At 46.2% G+C, this 20,647-nt stretch overlaps 1 protein-coding gene and 1 long non-coding RNA gene across 7 annotated transcripts in view; one reads left to right on the top strand and one right to left on the bottom strand.

Moving 5' to 3' along the window:
* Positions 1-20,647, bottom strand: part of Samd4a (sterile alpha motif domain containing 4A) — a 220,867-nt gene that overhangs the window by 141,705 nt on the left and 58,515 nt on the right. The window lies entirely within an intron of this gene.
* Positions 1,799-12,108, top strand: LOC143267357 (uncharacterized). Of its 2 annotated transcripts, none has more exons than XR_013042355.1 (3): positions 1,799-1,945; positions 3,804-4,458; positions 4,767-12,108. It is a non-coding gene; the product is annotated as an uncharacterized LOC143267357 (long non-coding RNA). The 2 variants fall into 2 exon arrangements; XR_013042356.1 differs by having other exon boundaries at positions 3,804-4,913; positions 5,468-12,108.

Raw genomic sequence — 20,647 nt, 5'->3', positions numbered from 1 at the left:
ACATTTTATACAATTTTAATAGCTGTAGCAGAAATAACTTCAAAGCAATAAATCTGCACCGTGGGGTCATTAACCTTGGTGTCCATTACATGGAATGTCACATAAAAAGCTCAGGCAGGCTTAAGAAAAAAGCAATCAGTAATGTGCACAAGGACCCAAGTTTGATCCCCAGAAACCCAGGCATGGTGGTGTGCTTCTAATCCCAGCTCTGGGGAGGAGGAGACAGGAAGATCTCTGCAGACTACTGGTCAACCAGCCTAGTTGACTAAAACTTCATCTCAGACACCAAGGTGGACAGCACTGGACGAACAACTCCTGAAGTTGATTTCTAGCCTTCCTGCACATGTGTGCCTGCACACACACGTACACATGCATACATGTACTCACACACAGATCCTTAGGTATCAGTTGGAGTGAACATTTCATCAACTGTGGTACACACTTACCGAGTGTCACCATACTCTCATGTGGAAAGATTCGTTGACATTACCATAGAAACCATGGCCATGCTCAACTCTTTGCCATGTCGGCCCATACCATGCTAAAAGTCATATCATCTTGCCTATCATAATTCCTGCAACAACATTCCCATATTCAATTCAAGATCCAAACTGCACTCATGGGTATGCTACAGTTTTACAAACTTAAGAGTCCACCAGAACCAAAGTTGGATGCTATCACCCAGTGCCATTAACAAGTAGTCTGTGTGGTGGCCAACAGACAGAAGGGATAAGATCACAGACTTGAATTCTGTCTCCCCACATCTGATTCCTCGAATTATCAGTTGTGGGCTAATCCTGTCTTCTTCCCAGCAGATGTGACAATTAATGACAATACCTAGCTGTTCAATAAAGTTGTGACAATCAAATGAAATAATTGATGCAGAGTATGTAGTCAAGTGCCTGGTGCTCAGTAGGCGCCCAATAAAAGTTACCTATTACCAATCAGCATTTAAGTGAAGACACTAGGTACAATTATGGCATCCTTTGCAACATTTGGTGAGATGTTCTTTTCTTTGAAGAGCTGTGTTTACAAGTCTGTGACAAAATAAACACCTTGGTCTCTTTCTCCCTCGCAGAATAACCAAGTTCCCTCACACAAAAGTTGTACTTTGCCTTAGTTTATGGCTGGGAGTCAAATACACTTCCCAGTAGTTAGCTCTCAAGTTTCCAGGTCACACAAATGACCTTGCACTGCTTCCCCACAGCTGCTACCAGGAACATTTGTCCTGATGGTACTTCCTGACCCCGCCATGTGGCCAGCTCAATGTAAAGCAGCCTCTAAGTCCTCATTAAGACCATCTTTTCTTCTATCCTTTGGTACAAAGGCCCCTGTTCTCTAGGCTGAAAGTGAAAAGAGAGAGAAATAAACAAAACCCTGTGATTAATTCTCTTTCAAATCTAAAGGAAGTAGTTTTCCACTCTTGTCTTGGCAGCCGAGAAGAAATCAAATCCTTCTGACCTCCTTAACAAAACATTCTTTGATGGCACACGCAGACTCGGTAGGAACTGAAGGTTTAAGCATACCTGGGATATTTGACCACATGTACTTCTCCAGTGTCTTTTAACACTACAAAACTCCCAAGAGTATACTAATTCCTGACGGCCAGCCTAACTGAAAATTAAAGTGATTAAGCACATGGTCAAAACATTTCCAGAATATTTTGAATAGGTCACTGGGGCTGGTAACAACATCCGGAGAACTCACCGGCATATATTTGAGCCTAGAAGACTCCCTAGCTCAAATCTGGTATTTCCATAGAGGACGATCACGTGCCAGCATCTGGCTCAGTGACTCGGTGACAGTTAAAAGCACAGCTCTGGAGCTCGCAGCCAATCAAGGGTGTGAGACTTACACTTGTTGTCAACTGTGCTGACAAGGGAAGTTCACTGTTGGCGTTGACTTCCGCCAAGCACAAGTCTACGGCAGGAGTTCCCCAATTAGGGTAAGGATTTCTGGAGCCCCCCTTCCTGTAACTTCCCTTTCCTGCAGTTCTTTCTCAAGCTCAGGGATGTTGAGAAGGAGAAATGAAGTGAGCCAAGGAAAGCAAGGGTTTTTTTGCTTTGTTTGTTTGTTGTTTGTTTTTGGCGGTGGGGGGGTAGGGGAGGCATGTCACAGGGTAAGGGCTTGTCTGGGGACCTGAGGACAAGGTCAGGCCTCTGATGTTACAAGGCCTTATGGATAGGAAAGGAGTCTCTCTGGAGAGGCACTGCCCTTTGCCAAGGTGACTGGAGAGGGAGGGCAGCAACACCCGCCCCTTCCCACCTTTAATCCCAGAGGACATGCCCTCTCTAGACAGGGTGCCCTTGTATTGTACTTCCTCCTGCAGGATGACTACCCGCCTCAGTCAAGCTTCATCTGCATTAACGTGACCTCTGGCTCTACCCATAGTGAGATGTCTGGGAGGAAGTTCAAGGCCTCACCTGGGGGAGACTAGACATACACACTTAGAGACTCAGAACTAATATCTACCATGTGGGGAGCTTAGAACTTGTTGGCTTCTTGGTAAAAATCTCAGGCAATTAAAGGCTATTGTACACACACACACACACACACACACACACACACACACACACACACACACGGCCCCACATAGAAAGCCCAAACAAAGCTCTACTGGACTTGGAGTCAGAAGACTTGGGTTTGAGAACTGGGCTAGCCTCTTGTTGGTTGGTTGTGTTAAACCCAACACACAGTCTTTCTGACCTGGAAGGAGAAGGAAGTGCTGGTGCCTCGTAGGGCTGTTCCATGCACTATATGCAAGAACCTCTGTAACACTGCTTTCAAAGGGTCATACAGCAAATGGATGGGTGTAGGGAAAGAAAAGAAAGCCAGAAAAGAAAGCACAAACAGACCGTTCTACAAAAAGACTAGTCTATAGAAGGGGACCCGAGCCTGGTGGTATAGCTACCATGGAGGCTGAGGCAGGGGGATTCCAAGTTCAAGGCTAGCCTAAGCTAGAGTGAGCTCAAGTCTAGCCTGAGTAACTTAGAGAGGCCCTATCCCTAAAGAGGGAAGGGATTTTGGGGTGCAGCTTAGTGGTAGTGTTTGCCTAACACACACAAAGTCTCTGGATTTGATCCCAAGTTCTGAAAGGGAAAAACAAAACACAGAAATTGGTATCTCATCAGATGTGTTTCAAAGGAGATATGGGTCCTGATCTGTAGGCTCTAAGAAATGATAAGACCAAACACACAGGAAGATCTTGCTTATAGACCCAGTGTCTTCCTGGGGGTGTTGGTGACGAAAGAGATACTGATGATGGGGCGTTTACTGGGTGATTGTGGCACATCTGGCATTATATTGAGTGCTTGACATACATTATTTCTTGTGTGTACATAAGAGAGAATCATAGATGGGGAGACAGGGACAGGGAGAACTGTCACGTGGGTGAAGGTCCAAAGACAACCTCAGGTCCTCCCCTCCCACCTTGTTTGAGACACGATCTCTCTTTTATTCATCCCTGTGTCTGCCAGGCTGGCTGGACCTGGAGGCTCCAGGGATTCTCCTGCCTCCATCTTCCACCTTGACACATGCACATGGGGAGTACAGATACACTCTACTGCACTCAGCCTTCCGTGGGCCCCAGGGATTCAAAGTCGGGTTCCCACGCCTGCACGGCCTTCGCTCTGCCCACTGAGCCATCAGCCAAGCCCTATACACAGTCTTGTTGACCCTAAAGACAACTTTGTGAGGGGAATAATACCACAGGTCCCATTTCACAGGCGAGAAAGCAACGAGGGGCTGGGAGTTCAAGCCCCCGTCAAGGGGGATTCCCTCAGCATGCATTTTCTTTTGAACAGATGGTTGTCTGAGAAGATGAAAGTCTCCGGAAATGAAAAACGGAGCCTTTATTCGCCAAGACTGAAAGAGTGCAGAGGGGTGAAGAGAGAGAGCAGGGGTGGAAGGAAGTTCCAGACGTGGAGAAGAAACCTGCAAGAATCCTATTGTGAAGAGGGAATTCTTTGTAACGGCAACAAAAAGTCGCCTGTGTGGAAGGGGTCAGTGGGCAGCCAAAAATGTAATTGTTGAGAAATTGATGCGGACACACCATGGCATTTTCCCCCACAGCCTGCCCAATGCACCAGGGACACTAATCAGTGATATTCGCATTCTTAGAGGCCTGACCTGCTGCTGTGACAATTGAGGGCTGGAGTTGAGGGCCCGCTGGTGAAGCCCCCACCATCCCTGAAGCCTCATGCTACCCTGGAGCACTCAGCACCATTCCTGTGAGCAGTGACAGGAGGAGACAGCTAGTGCTCGCTGTCACCACCAGACTGTTAATGGAAAACAGAAAGTCTGCAAACAAAACTACCATCTCCTCCACAGTCCAGCCCAGGCCCTGTGCATGTGGGAGGGGGCTCTTTTCACTGGGGACAGTCATCCCCAGCAGAAGGTCCCAGACAGGACTTTCTGAGAAACCATCAATGTCTACAAGGACCCCCTTCCATCCCAAACGTAAGTAAGATACTCCACAGGTTGCAAAACGAAGGCACACGACCACAGTAGAGCATAGAATCCCTGGGACAGATGCAAAGCTGTCAAGTGCTGGGGGAAGGTGGGGAAGTAAGGTGTAGATATCCAAGGAAAGAAAAAGGTGGTGGTGAAAAGTTTGGCTTTATTCCCCTGGGGGCACCATAGCAGGAGTGACCCTTGCCCGGCTTGCCTGGATGGTGATCTGAAGACAGACTGCACACACAATCCTAAAGGTATACGTATGTTCAATCAAGTACAAATATTTTACTTCAATTTGTCAATTCGTGTAGACTTCCTGGCCAGACACAGTCGCTTGAAAATAAGCAGAATCCCAAGGATCTAGTATTTGAAGGGAAAGTCGATAGCAGAATGTCGGGTCTCTCAATATCCTTGTCAAGAAGCCGGGCACAGAGGGATCAGGAACCAGCAGCAAGAGTGTGAGTGCATGTGGGCTTCAGTTAATGTTGACTTGACCTCCCCCGCCCAGGACATCTCACTGAGATAGGCAAGTAGCTGGCAGAGTGACCTGCGTGTTCCAGTCTAAAATCCCTGAGCAAAGGATAGTCACTCAATCAAAGAACTGACTGACAGCCACTTGAGGGCAGGAGGGGCCCTCCTGGAGGGAGGTGAAGGGCTGTGCTGGGTCTGCCCAAGGGGCCACTTGGCCACTTCTGCTCTATGTGGCCCAATCGATGACGGCCATGAAGAGTGTCCCTACACATGCAGCTGACCACCTTTCTACTCCTCATCTGGCCCTTTCAGCCCTGACCCGAAGCCTCAGTAGGGTCAGAGGAGGGCAGGATGCTTTAGGGAAGGGTAGAAGATGTAGGTGGGAAGCACAGGCTGAGATACCCTGCTAAGGCACCTCATCACATTCCCCCAACAACAGTATCAGGACAATGACTACCACAGGCACTCCCGAGAACTCTACATAGAATATCTGATTGAATTTGTATATAGCTTTATAATAAAGGCCGTTCTTCAATAACAGGGAAGAAGCAGAAAGTAAGAGGACTAACGTGCTGGGGTCCATAAGCACCGAGAGGCAAAAGCCACAGAGCCGATTGGCTACGTCCTCAGCACTTAGGGAGCCGAGTGTTGAGACAAGACGACTTCCGTGCCCTAAGGTGAAGAAACACGAACATGGTCAGATTTTTAAAAAGCAGTAAGTTTCCCAAAGCCAAAATAACCTGATCAGTACAGGGAGGGATTTTTCTTCAACAACATTTAAAAATTGAGCTGCCAAGTGTCTGCTCTCCCAGAACGGCCGTCAGCAGTAGATTCAAACAACAAAATGAACTTTTCAATTTCGAGCCTGGCTGGAAATTATTGTAACTAGTTCCTCTGATGATATAAATTAGTTTGAGGATTGTGTTATAACTCATGGTGTACTCTATCCTGAGACAGTATAGAACACTATAATAAATGACTGACAGTTGCCCACCCAAGTTTGCTTGTTGCTCAAAGAATAATCATGTTTTGCTTATAGATGAATCTGCTTTTAAACCAGAAGCTGATAGTCCATCACAACGTCTCCTTCTCTTTTATGTTGCTTTGAAAAGAGAGAATATATTTAAAGCTAAAAGTCTACAATAGCCCTAATTTGCATATTCTGAACACCGATCTTCTAGAATTCTATTGCCTTTGTTCAAGGCAAAAAATATGAATGTACCCAGGGATTTGTGGGATTGACAGAACCAACTCTGCTTGACAAATGGAGAAAATTCCATGCTCAACATGAATGGGAAACACCAGGTCAGTGTGACCAGCTGCTGTGTGCACTGTGGCTCTCTGGTACAGGCCCACAAATCATGAGGAGTCACAGTTGCCCAAAGCCTGTGGCATTCACCAAGTGGCTGAAGACAAGACGAGACTTTGTTGTGCTCTGGGAGAGCAGAGTGAGGCCTCCATATGTTATCATAGTCTCAGTGCTACAAAAATAGCTTTGGGGACGGATAGCACTTCCGGGAAGGAAGGAGGGATGGAGGGTGACCATTTGGCGAGTGATTAACGAGGTGGAGGCTCTGTGCAAAACCTAGACCATCCCAGTGCCTGAGACCGTCCTTAAATAACAGTGCAATCCGTTACCAGAGAGGCTACAGGGTCTGCGTATTGTTTATTGGTGGATAAGGAATTCTTAATAAAAACGGCAGGAATTCAAGAGGTCCTGAGTGGCACATGAAACAAAGGAGGAAGAAATCTTATCTGCTTGGGATCCCAAAGGGCTATTTAGGACTGGTTTAATTTAACTAGTGTCACAGAAGGGTCAGAGGAACATGGCTATGTGGCTCAAAATGCTACTTCCACCCTGCTCATTTCTCTGTGCCTTGGGAAGCCAGGCAGCTAGAGGAAGATGCTCCCTTCTCCAGGGCAGGAGGCTGATGGTGTGATCTCTGGGGCCATGAGGCAGCTCTCCCTCTCTGCATTTCCACCCAGTGCTGACTCCTCTGGGTGACAGAGGAAGCCTGTCCTCTCCTCACTTCACAGGATAAACAGTTCCTCCTTGACATTCTTCTTGGCTTCTGGTGGCCTATGCGTCCTGGCTTTGTGCCAGCCTGACTGGTGATTCCTGATCGTTCCTACACCTCTTCCTGCTTCTTAGTCCGTTACTCGGTTCTTCATCTTTATCTCTGCTCTGTCTACGTAGCCTCAATCCTTTCTGGGCTCCTGTAGTCTCTTGTTGTATAGATGGTTATAGATAAATAATCCCCAAATTTAGTTATCTACCATGTTCACTCTCCCTCGGACTCCAGGCTTACATCTCCAACTGCCTATTCAATATTAGGGCTTGGTGGTGTACCTGCCATCCATCTCAACACGTCCCAGGACTGCTTTTCAGAGCTTCACCCCAGGCCCTTTGCCCTCTCAGTCTGTTGATGGAGTCTCCACCCTTCCAGGTGTTCAGGCTAAAGACCTGAGGATAATTCTTCCCTATTTCTCTCACATCCTCTACTCAATCTGTCAGGAAAGTTTGGTGGCTCTGCCTTCAAGATTCAATATCTAACCAGAACACAACCATTTCCCAGCAAAAGTGACAGCTAAGGGTGACCCACTACTGTCTCTCTTACTTCTCCAACCTCTTAATAGGTCTGCCTGCTACTCGAAAGAGTTGATTCTCATTCGAAAAGCCAAACTCTACTTTTAATCTATAAGGGATGGGGAGATGGCTTCATTCGCAGAGTGCTTGCTCTACAGCTTGAGGGCCTCGGGTCACCCACATCCCCATAAAAAGCTGGGCACAGCAGCAGCTTGCACCTGAAATCCCAGCGCCGAGACACAGGAGCGGATCCCTAAGGCTCACTGGCCAGTCAGTGTAGCCAACCAGTGAGCTACAGGTTCAGTGAGAGACCCTGTCATTAAAATAAGGCAGAGACGGGATTGAGGAAGTTGAAACAGCTGTTCCCAGGACACAAGCAACCTTCTCTCAAATGCAAACTAATCTTCTTGGCACCTGGATTCTTAAGACCCTTTCTGCCCCGAGGCTCAGACCAGGAGATTGCAAACTTTCCAACTGCAACTTCCTGCCTGCCTTTATTTCTACACAACACTTGTCAGCTCTCACAGACCCCTGAGGTGCACTTCTCTCAGGCTGGACATCACCTGCCATTGTCTGTCTCCCTCCTTGCCTCCAAGAAGACTAGATCTTTTTCTTTTTCTTTTCTTTCCCCACCCCCCACCCCCTTACTTGAGGTGTTCCAAGTGCCTGGTCCTGTGCCTGCGACACAGAGGTTGTTTGATTATTCTTTCTGGAATAAATGAATGAACACTTGGCTGTCACTGTTAGAATAAGATTGATTAAACTTGAGGCCAAATAAACTGGCATTTTATTTTTGTGCTGCTGAAGCGTTTCTGTTTTATTTTTCCTCATTTGAATTATTTAATTCCTAAGATTGTTTTATGTCTTGTTCGCTCTACGTTTAATTATAAAGACATTTATGAGCTATTAAGAAATGAGATTCATTTCTCTCTACAAATATTCTTGAATAACAAGTTCCAGGGTCCAAACAACATCACAGAGTTGCCCAGAGAGCAAACCTTGGTTCTTAGTTCTGGGAACCAGAAGCCCAGAGAAAAATTTGACCCAAAAGTTCTGCTGACACCACTTCTGGAACTGTGCCAGTATCTTTTCAAATTCTTTTAAAGTTCTATTCTTCATTATATAAATAATACAAGTGCTTCCATGCTATCAATACGGGCGAATATTACAGTATAATGTCTGTCTTGACATTTGCTCAATCCCATTCTGCTTCTCAGAGGTCTTGTTTCTGTTGATTCAGTCATTTCATTCAAGAGTATTTAATGGCTGTCTACTATATGCAAACACTACTCCATCCACTAAGGACATGGTAATAAAACAGAAGAGAATGGCCTCACCCTGTATCTCCAGCCTGCCCCAGCTCGATGTGTGACATCAGCTGACTCGATTTAGCACACACACACACACACACACACACACACACACACACACACACACCACCTTTTACTCATACCACCACAGGGGAATGAGTCTTTTCATTTTACAAGAGAACATTAAAGCACTGATAAGAGAGATTACTATCCAAGGTCACACCTTTAGTAAGGTAGAGCCAAGAGAGAGCATCATAGTCCTTAAATTCTCTCTTTTGTGTCTGTCTCCCTGCCCTTCCCCCAGCCCTTTGTACCCAAGCTGTCAGCCAAGTCAGCAGGTAGAACCCCTCCATGGCCACCCTAGACTTCCTTCCTTCCTTTCCCAACATGACCTCTTTATGTAGCCCAGGCTGGCCTCAAACTTCAGTGACTTTCCTGCCTCAGTTCCTCAATGCTGGGTTTACAGGTGTGTATCCCAACATTAACTCCTGGTATACTTTCTAATCCTTGAGTGCATAAGGGTCATTCCTACCTTAGAGGTCCTCCTCAGCTCTTGTGTGTCCAGAGCTCATGTAGTTAGCGCTGTTTCATCATCTAGGATTTAATGTCAATGTTACATCCACAGAATGGCCTTCCTTGGCCACCCACGCTAAAGTATGCCTATACCTTCAGCCACCTACCCAGCATTATACACTATGGCTAGGACTATGGATTGGCACAACTTCTTTGAACACTCAGCTGGCAATACCCATCTAAACACAAATGAAAATATTCTCATTTAAGCCAGAATTTCTTCCTCAAAAATTTAATTCTAAATATAAACATGTACATGTGGGAAATTATACATCAGCATTATTTTTTGCTGAGTTGCTTTTAATAGCAAAATGTTGGCACTGACCTAAATGTCCATTAACAGGGCCTCCTTAAATAGGATTCAAAATGCATTAGGCACTTTCTATGTGCCAAGCAACAACTTCTGGAGCTAAGTACCATCACATACCCTATTTTATACAAAGAAGCACTAAGGCATAAAGAGATTCAGGTATTTACCCTAGATGCATAGCTGAGAAGTGGTCAATTGGAAGATCAGATCCCATGCTCTTGATCTCTGTGTAAAACCATCTTCCAATACACACTTCTTCGTGGAATCCTATGCCACTATTAAAAAGACCCCAACAGCATATGGGTTAATCTCCAAGACGAGCAGTGAAGGGGAAAAGGGCAATGTCAAGTTGGAGCTTGAGAACCTCTTGGAGCTTTTCTTTTCTTTCTTAGAGAACACACATACGTATGTTATGTACAACTAAACAAAGACGTAGAAGAAACAGTGGGGAGGTAAGAAAAAACAGCTACCCTGGCAAGACACACTCTGGGTGAAGGGCAAGAGTGGGAGAAGACCCGCAGTTTGCTGCGTATTTGTGCCTTCTGATCTTTGTTGCATGAGCATAAACATACACACACTGCCTGCTCAAACAAGGAAGAGTAAACAGATGGGCAAGTTGAGGATTTTCCAAAAGCAAAAGAAATATCCGCGAGTCACTAGCATATTGCCTATGGCATTTCTTTCTATGTCTAGCAGTAAATCACTTGCTTATTAGTGGCTACTGATTTAATTCTCCACTAGAGTCATGATCTAGAATGACTTGTGTTTTCTCTGCAGTGCTGAGGAGGCAGGGCATCTTCATCGCACTAGGGACTTAGACTCACTAGATCCTCTCACAGATTAAGCTGAAAAGGACAGAGTGTGTTTGCTATGCACTTCAGCAGCTCAGTTCCGACATGTATCTACCCACTGGGGTACTGCAGCCCCAAATAAAAGATAACACGTGCTTGTACTAAGAGCTGACAGATGCTAAAATAGTTAACAGCACAAGAATCTCTTGCAGGCCACAAGAATATATTCTAGAGATTCAGCTGGATATTACAGCTATACCTAGAAATTTCAAGGCACTTTTCTAGAGGAAGCCATCTATCACAGAATATTTGGTGTTATTCAGTTTTAATATTTCAGCTGTCTTCTGCTATGAAATTCTTGTGGGCCCCTATACTACGAGACCATTTGGCAAACAGTTCAGCTTCTCAGACCTGCTGATCCTCTAGGTAACTAACTCCACCACTCAGCCTAAGAGACAAGCAGGCTGTAGATGCATAGCTTTGCTTCTTGTGCAAATGAAGCTCAGACCATCCCTTGCCTAGTGGCATTCCAGAGCAGTTGACTAAGGACAATAGGACTTTTTGCATAACCAGGTGCAGTAAGGACTGGAACAGAATTCCAAAGGCAGCCAGAGAGAATTGTGTGGCCAGGAGAGAAAGAACAAGGCAGTTTTTCTGTAGAGGGTGGACACAGCCACATGGCTGGAGAGAAGAGAGAAAGGCAGAGTTTCTGTAGATGATCTCTTGGAGAGTTTTCTGAGAGCCAGGAGTAAGGAGCCAGGAAGGAGAGATGGAGGACAAAGGAACAGAGGACGAAGATGAGGTCAAAAGCATGAGGGCTTAGTTATTACTGGGGCTACTCAGGACAGAAAACGTAGGTACAGAGAGGAACTGAGACTCAGGACAGAACTGAAGCTGTATAGACAGAATTTTGTCATAGAGGATTAAAGTAAATGGACAAGGAGCATGGTGTATCTAGATTCATTCCCTCGCTGCTCGTAGCACCTCTTCTGGGCCCCTGGGAAGGGATATAAGAAGCTGGACCTCAAAATTCTGAGAAGGATCTTTTGAATTTAAAGTGTGCAAGTACCATTAATGTGAGATCTAGTCTGTTTCTTGGTATGAAAATTTCAAGTTAAAATCTTAGGCCAAAAACTATGAGAGACAGCTCTACTCAAAAGTCAAGAAGCTGATGAAATACTATTCAGGATGAGAAGGGTATGAAACAAAAAGAAGTTAACGCAAGCCTTTAAAGGTGGAGAAATTTAGAAATGCTGTTTGGGCATATATACAATATCAGTTGTATTTAAGCAATTTGCAATTTTGAAAATGATCAATTGACTCTGTAATGGGAAAACTCCTTCCTGTTTGAAGCCAGCCATATGATCCACCATCCCACCTATCAGTAGATAACAAATAGACTTGGGAACAGGACCTCAGGGAGACAGTTGTACACCCATGTACATAGCAGCCTTATTCACAACGGATGCAACCTGAGGGTCCACAAGTGGGTAATGGGCAAAGAAAATGTAGTGTATACCTGTAATGGAATATTACTGTCTTAGTTAGGGTTGCTGTTGCTGTGAAGAGACACCATGACAACACCAACTTTCATAGAGGAAAACATTTAATTGTGGTGGTAGCTTACAGTTCAGAGGTTCAGTCCATTATTGTCATGGTGGGGTGTAGCTGGAGATTTCTCCAGTCCTGCTGGGGCCTGCAGCCACTCAGACCCAAGTAAACACACAGAGACTTATATTACTTATAAACTGTATGGCTGTGGCAGGCTTCTTGCTATCTGGTCCTTATATCTTAAATTAACCCATTCCTATTCATCTATAAGTTGCCACATGGCTTGTGGCTTACCGGTACTTTACATCTTGCTTCTCTTGTGGCAGCGGCTGGCAGCGTCTCCTGACTCAGCCTTCCACCTCCCAGAATTCTCCTCTCTCTTGTTCCGCCTATACTATACTTCCTGCCTGGCTACTGGCTGATCAGCGTTTTATTTATCAACCAATCAATGCAACACATTCACAGCATACAGGAAATCCCCAGCAGTGGGGAGCATGGCAGCATGCAAGCAGATATGGTGCTGACATCTTGATCAGAAAGTAACAACAGGAAGTGGACTGTGACACTAAGCAAAGCATAAGTAAAAGAGACCTCAAAGCCCACCCCCACAGTGACATACTTCCGTCAACAAGGCCACACCTACTCCAAACAAGGCCACACCTCACAATAGTGTCACTCCCTATGAGTGTGGGGCGGGGAGGGGGGGCATTACATTCAAACTACCACAGTTACTTGGCCTTAAAAGGGAAAAATATCCTAACACATGCTAGCTGCAACGTGGATGAAGTGTATTGTGTGAAATGGAATAAGACACAAAGGAACATATGACTCTACTTGTAGGGTACCAAGAACAGTCAGATTCGTGGAGGCAGAAAGCAAATGGGATTGCCGTGTTGCATTCATGTTTTGTGTGTGAGTACAGGCATGTGGAAACCAGAGGACAGCTTCAGGAGTCAGCCCTTGCCTTCTGCTTTGTTAGAGGAAAGGTCTCTTTCTGCTGTGTGCATCTCCCATCTCCCATCTTCCTGTAGGGGTGCTGCAGTTACAGCTGCAAGACCTGCCGTGGCTTCACCCAGGCTCTGGGGAGCTGAACTGAGGTCCTTTCACTTGCCCAGCAGGCACATTATCTACTGAGCCATCTACCCAGCCCCTGGAGTTAATTTTTAATGTGTGTCTACAGAGTTTCAATTCTGCAGAATGGAAAGAGTTCCACGGGGGATGATGGTGGCGGGTAAACAGCAAACTGAGTGTTCTTGTGTTGCTGAACTGTACAGAGGAATAAAAATCAAGCTGGTGGATTTTATGTGTGTTTTGTCACAAGTTTTTTAAATCTAAAAACTTAGCTCCAAGATAGGCCAATAAACTTCAAAGAACAGAAGCTGCCAGAAGATGCTTAGGATCCCATCAGATAAAAACAAAGCTCTGCCTATACATAGGAAGGAGATCAAGTGTGCCTAGCAATTACTACTAAGAAGGGATGGAGAGAGAAAGCTCATGCTCAGGGGGACTCAGTCTTGAGAAAACACGGGTCAACAGGGACATGTGTGTTCTTATTAGCTTCTTAGGGTAGCTGTAACCAACTACCACAAAGGTGGGCAGCGGTGGCTCAGGCCTTTAATCCCAGCACTCAGGAGGCAGAGCCAGGCGGATCTCTGTGAGTTCAAGGCCAGCCTGGTCTACAGAGTGAGTTCCAGGACAGCCAGGGCTACACAGAGGAACTCCATATCAAAAAACAAAAAAATGACATGGGGCTGGGGAGATGGCTCAGTTGGTCAAGTGTTCCTTGTGTGATCATGAGGACCTGCGTTCCGATCCTTAACGTATTTGTAACCCTAGTGTTGGGCTGGGGTGGGGGAGGGGAGGGAGAGACAGGCAAATGCTGGCGCTTGCTGGCCAGCCATTCAGGCCAAACCAGGGAGCTCAGGTTCAGTGAGAGGCCCTGCCTCCTCATAAACTCAAATGGAAAGCAACTGAGAAAGGCACCCAGTATCAACCTCTGGCCTCTGTTTTCACACATCTGCACCTGCATGTGCACATACATACACATATTAACATGTACGTAGTCACAGACCACCCACAATTTTTTTTTTTAATTACTGAAGTCGGGGAGATAGTCAAGTATTGGCCATGCAGGCATAACAATACGGGTCCAAATCCCAGAATCCACATAGAAAAGAGCTGGGCATGATAGGACATGCTTGTTATCCAAGCACAGGCAAGGAGGAGACAGGAGGACCCCTGTGGCTTGCTGGCTAGCCAGTCTAGTCTGAATTGGACAGCTGTGGGCCAGTGACTTACAAAAAAAATGGTGGTGGACAGTACCTGGAGAGCAACACAAATACATGCATTCATACATATATACATAACACATACATATATACATACATGCATAAGTACATACTACAGGGCTAGGGACATAGTTCAGTGGTAGACTGATTCCTAAGTACAAATGAGGCCCTGTGTTCAGTCTCCACCCAAGAGAAAGAAAACTAAACCGTCCAGTACAGGTTCCCTGTGTAATCCAGTAGAGGATCAGCTCTCAAGAGCACACGCCTAGAAGTTATGAGCAGGGTTGTGAAAATTAAGAGCCTGGTTCAGGAGACACTGCAACAGTTCAAATCCCAGCGCTGTCACCTCCCCATGTCACTGCATGACCTCAAGGAAACTCAGTAACTTCTCCGTGCCTCGGTTTCCACATCTGTAAGACCACACTCCGTGACTCAAAGGATTACGAGAATTAAACGAACCACCAAGTGCTCCGCCCCCTGTGTGAGGCATGGTAAGCCCTCCGTCAGTGGGAACAGCTGCTGTTACAACTACCCCGGCGCCGCTCACTCAAGACAGCCTTGGGAAGCGTCCATGACAAGGCATCTTTATCTCTGTCCCACCCACCCAGTGACAGCTCTGCGAAGGCCTGCCCAGCATTCTACTTCACAGTCAGAAGATCGGCAGTTTCCCTGACGCGGGGTTAAACATTCTCCCACACAGGTCTCCTGCTCCCCTCCTCGTCCAGCCCATCTGCAGTGTGTCTCTCAAGCAGGGCCACCTAAGCCATCCGGGCCAAAGGCTTGGCGCTACACACGCAGCCCAAAAGGAGGTGTCCGCAGGCCTCAGCCGCCGGCCTCCCACTTTCTGCGATCAGGGTCCTATATTTGGATTTTGATCTCGGCCTGACTTGCTGCTAAATCTGTATCCAGTTAATCTTACAGGGTTGTGGGGGAGGAGTCACGTTGCTACGGCAACCCAACAACTCTGGGCAGAGAGAGAGGAAATAGAATTTCAGGACCGGAGACCACCAAAGGACTCCGAAATGCCTATTTCTGCCTTTGTGTCACACACACACACACACACACACACACACACACACACACACACACACACAATGAATCTTGGTTTGCTAAAATAAACAGACTTCTCTTTTCTTTTTGCACAGATTTCCAACCATTGACAAAAAGAAAAAGCCTGCTTATACAAGTACTGTATTCACATGCCGTTTCCTAAGAGGACAGAAACTAAAATTCACACTTCATTCAGCTAGTCAGGAAGTCAGCTGGTTCCCTAATACCCCTCTGGGCATGAAATGAGCAATTGTCTGGTCTGGGTTTTGTACATAATATTACTTTTTGAATGGCAGTTTACAAATAAGCTAGCTGCCAGACGCAAGTTGAACAACTTGGACCTTCTTGTCGTTGACTGGCTTGAGGAGCAGGAGGGAAGCAAAGACTGGGGAAGGAAACCGCCTGGAAACCAACCCGGCCAAGCCATGTTCCAGGAGAGGCTCCACCCACCCACGCAGGGACAGCGCCACCCACACAAAGCCCATCTGGCTCCTTAAGGTCCCTGGGACTCTGGACATTCTGGGGCAACTCTAAGTCCAGTGATTGAAAGCCAACGTTTAAGACTGTGTCCAGACATTTGCGAGGTACAGAATCTGACCAATGGGATGGAGAGCTCTGGGGCGCCTCCGGGATCAGCTATGGTGCTGTGGATGTTAACAGACAGTCTGTGCCTTTGAAAGCTGCTCTGACTTAACCTTCGATCTCACACCAGAGAGTAGCACTTGAGACAGATTTTCCTTGCTCTTTTCACTTCTTTTCTCTGTCAGACAGTGGGGCATGACTCGCTGGCGGAACACAAGCGTCGCGTGCCCAGGATCTAGGTTCTATCCTTAGCAATCGAAAAACTAAAGAAGTCACCGGGTATAGTGGCGCACGCCTTTAGTCCCAGCACTCCAGAGGCAGAGGCAGGTGGAATCTCTGTGAGTTCCAGGCCAGCCTGGTCTACAAAGAGAGTTCCAGGACAGCCAGAGCTACACAGAGAAACCCTGTCTCAAAACAAACAAGAAGAAAAAGAAAAACCGAAAAGGGTCAGACATTCCTTGGTCTGATTCTCTACTTTCTGTCCCTTTCAATCTCTTTTCCTATGACATTTCTTCAAAGATTGAGCTAGAAAAATTCCAATGGAGTATAAAACATAACCCAAGGGTGCGGGGATAGGGAATTGTAGAGGGTGTTGATTTGCTAAAATGGTGACATTTTCCTGGTTTTTGAAGAGAAAAACAAATTGCTTAGAATTCTACAGCACTATTGCTGTGGTCTGAGCTGAAGTGTCCCCACAGCCTGTTCCCCAGCCCCTGGTGCTATTTGGGTTAGGCCAGTGGAGGCAGATGATCAGGAGCAGCCTGTCAAAGTCTAGCCCTAGCTCCTGCACTGACTCAGCTCCCTCCCCACCATGTGGTAAGAGCCTGGACACACACTTCCCCTGACAACACCACTGTGTCGTGCTCATTCTGGTGGGCTGAAACCCTCTGAGGCCGTGAGGCTAAGAACACCTTTTCTCACTCCAATTGTTTTCTTCAGGTGTGACAGTCAAAACAATGCAGACCTGGGGGCTGGAGAGATGGCTCTGTGGTTTAAGAGCACTGGTTGTTCTTCCAGTGGTCCAGAGTTCCCACCATCTGTATCAGAGGGCTCACAATGGTCTGTAGTTCCAGCCACAGAGAATCTGAAGCTAACACCGGCCACCCACATGCACAAACTCACATGCACGTGTGCATACACACACACACACATCTACACAAAATTAAAATAATAACCATAAATTTTAGAAAAATGATGCCAAAGTAAATGATAAATTATATGGACAAACAGGAGAAATAAGATGCAGTCAGAGGGAACAGTCAAGGAGCAGAAGATTCAAGTCCCTCCTCACTTGGCTCAGCCACTTAATCAGCCGAGTAATCCAGGCTGTTTCAGTTTAAAGGGCACAGGTAAGCCCCATGGTCCTGCTGAGTTATTAAGAGGACAGGATGAAGTCACACCCATCAAAGTTTTCTATAAACTATGAAGCCCTGGACAGTGATGCTTCTCCTAGGATCCCAACTTGACCGTAAAGAATGGATCTCTCCTGCTGTGTATACACCCATTGGCCTCCCCTAGAGGTCCTTCTATCTGGCACCAAAAACCAGGAGTAACTGAAAATCAAAATGTGCTAAGCAATTATGCACATAGATTTCTGACCAAATTTCCAAAAGCAGGTTTTAGAGAGAGCTGGTCAGTTTGGGTAATCAATGCAATCAGCTATCAGCAAATCATCTGATAGCCTTCCAAAGGTACCGCACCCTGCAGGTGATGTAACTCTTATTCATCAATGGCACCATCCCCAGGTGTTCATTCACTGTTGTGAATGAGATAGTACTGTGCCTCGCAGAACAGAGACTTCGAGTCTGCAGATGGCAATCAGACTCTCACCCCACCCACCACCCACCTCTCCACCCCCATTCACAGTGTTGGAACTAAATTAGAATGACTTACTCTCTCAACTGACAATGTAGAGGTCATTAAAATATAGGCCAGCCTGAAAGAAATACAGAATTCCCTAAAGAGGAGATTCTGACAGGCCGGAGCTAACTGTGTGTTAATGACCCTGTAACCAGTGCATCTAGGATGCTGAAGCAGAGTCATTGCTTTTTCTGAACTCCTGGAAACTAGAGTCTAAGGTCAAGACAGTTCAGGTATACGCACACAAGCATACAAGCAGCAGCAGTGTGATGATGGTCCAGGAAGGAAGGTCCACCGTACACCCACAGACGGTGAGGTGATAATGTTGACTTTGTTTAGTGTGGCTTATAAACAGGTAGAAGTTTTTAACTAGAAGTCGAGAGATATCTCACTGTAGTGGGTACCATTAAGCAGTGGTTCTCAACCTTCCTAACGCTGCTACCCTTTAATACAGTTTCTCATGTTATGGTGACCCTCAACCATAAGTTATTTTCATTGCTACTTCATGACTGTGATTTTGCTACTGTTATGAATTGTAATGTAAATATCTGTGGTTTCCAACGGTCTTAGGTGACCCCTGTTAAAGAGTCGAGTGACCCCTCCCCCACACAGGGTTCACAACCTTAGAGGCTAGAAATGGAAAAACCTTCAGAAAGAATGAATGAGCAGTAGTCACAAGCTGAACATCCCAGGAACAGGGACGAGGCTGCATGTTGGAGTTCAGAGATCTGGCTTCCCAGCTCTAGTTTTTGGGCACTTTCTATGTATTTCTACATTTCACACTGGCATCTACTTGACTATGGGTCTCTTTCTCTAAGAACACTCTCAAGTATGGAACATTTTTTTTTGTTTGTTTGTTTGTTTTAAAGATGTGTGAAAAGATTTACCATTTTATTCTGTAAACATCACCTGCTGATCAGAGTCACTGTTTGTCAATAAACAAGGTCTGGGGGACTCAGACAAAGCAAAAAAATGGTTTCCTCTGAAAGGAAACATTGCTTTCTATGCTCACTGTTGAACTGTGGGGCAGCTAATTACAGTATGGCAACATTTACATTCGTCCCCCACAACCTCACATCTAGTAGAGACGACTAGTAACTGGAGTGTTGTGAGGCATGAACCGGGTAGGGGAGGTAATTGCTCAACAAGCCACAGAGTGTCTGTCCATCTATCCATCTACCACCTAAGCAACAGCAGGAAAGCCCGGGACTCGGCTCGTTGAGATTATGCCTCACTTGAGTTAAGTTTGGGGAAACAGCTATAAAACTAGCAATGCATTATTACTGGCACTTGGAGGCAGAGCTGCTTAACCTTTTGAAACCCCTTTGGGGGGGGGGGGCTGCAGTGATTGGAGGACTCGGAAACGGAAGGAATGAAGAAAGTCGGGCACCAAAGGACTCTAAATGCTACCAAAGCAAGAATGTGCCATTTTCTCCTAGTGGTTGTGTAGAGGACGCATGGGAGACTGGCCTGTGCTGTCTCACACACAGAGCAAGCAGACAGCTGCTGTCAGCTCCACATGTCTGTCTCGGAGACTCTATTAGTTGACAAGATCCTCACACTTGTAAAACACTCTGAAATGCTGTATTTTATCTGCTGCCTTTAGACACTTTTTTGCCTGCATCTCTTAGCTGTTCCCTCCCTGCTTTAGTCATTTAGGGTCAATTTTACACACACACACACACACACACACACACACACACACACACACACACACACACACACAGAGTCTCTTTTCTCGGGTTCCCCTGTACATTGCAAAGTAGTTATGAGAATTGGTAATTGAACTTAGTCATTAAGAAACTTCATAGTTGCATTATCATACAAGTAAAACTTGTGCTTTTCTTGCCTGTTTGATCTGTTCTCAGAGTCTGTTTACAGTCCCAAGTGACTGAGGAGGAAGGCTGAAGTGACTTTCTGGGTCTCCACTGTACATAGGTAGGGAGGAAGAGAGAGAGAGAGAGAGAGAGAGAGAGAGAGAGAGAGAGAGAGAGAGAGAGAGAGAGAGAGAGATGGGTGGGTAGGTAGGTAGGTGGATGGATGGATGGATGGATGGATGGATGGATGGATGGATGGATGGATGGATGGATAGATAGGTAGCTAGGCAGGTAGATGATACATACATACATACATACATACATACATACTTATATAGCTAGATACAAAAATAGACAGGTTGATTGATTAATCATTTGTATGTGCAGTATATTCACGATATTCATGTGTCTGCTTGCTCAAAATAACAGAGGCTGGTCTCAGGATATCATCCTCCATCACTCCTCCACCTTATTTTTTGAGATGGGACTTGTCACTGAACCTGGAGCTCACCCTTTTTACTAGACTGGCTGGCCAGTGGGTCCCCGAGATCTGCCTGTCTCCAGCTCCTTGTGCTGGTATTCTGGACGTTGCAGAGAAGCCATGCCTGACTTCCTTTACGTGAGTGCTTATGATCTGAACTCATGTTCTCATGCTTCATAACTGAGCCCTTTCCCTGGGCCCTTGTCCTGACATAACAGCCTGATTGACCCAAGGTGGAATCACTGCAGAGGAGGGAGCCCCAATAGAGAGAATGCCCCCACAAGGCTGGGCTGTAGGCTAGCCTCTGGTGCGTTGCCTTAATTAGTGATTGATGGGGGAGAGCCAGGCCCATTGTGGGTGGGGCCACCCCTGGGCAGGTGGTCCTAGGTTCTATAAGAAAGCCAGCTGAGTAAGCCAGGAAGCAGTACTCCTCCAGGGCCTCTGCATCAGCTCCTGCCTTCAGGTTCCTGCCCTGTTTGAGTGCCTGTCCTGACTTCCTTCAGTGATGAACAGTGTTGAGG

The sequence above is a fragment of the Peromyscus maniculatus genome, chromosome 9 (assembly GCF_049852395.1).
Source record: "Peromyscus maniculatus bairdii isolate BWxNUB_F1_BW_parent chromosome 9, HU_Pman_BW_mat_3.1, whole genome shotgun sequence".
NCBI lineage: Eukaryota > Metazoa > Chordata > Mammalia > Rodentia > Cricetidae > Peromyscus > Peromyscus maniculatus.
The sequence above is the reverse complement of the archived record's forward strand: the minus strand, read 5'-3'. Positions and strand labels throughout refer to the sequence as shown.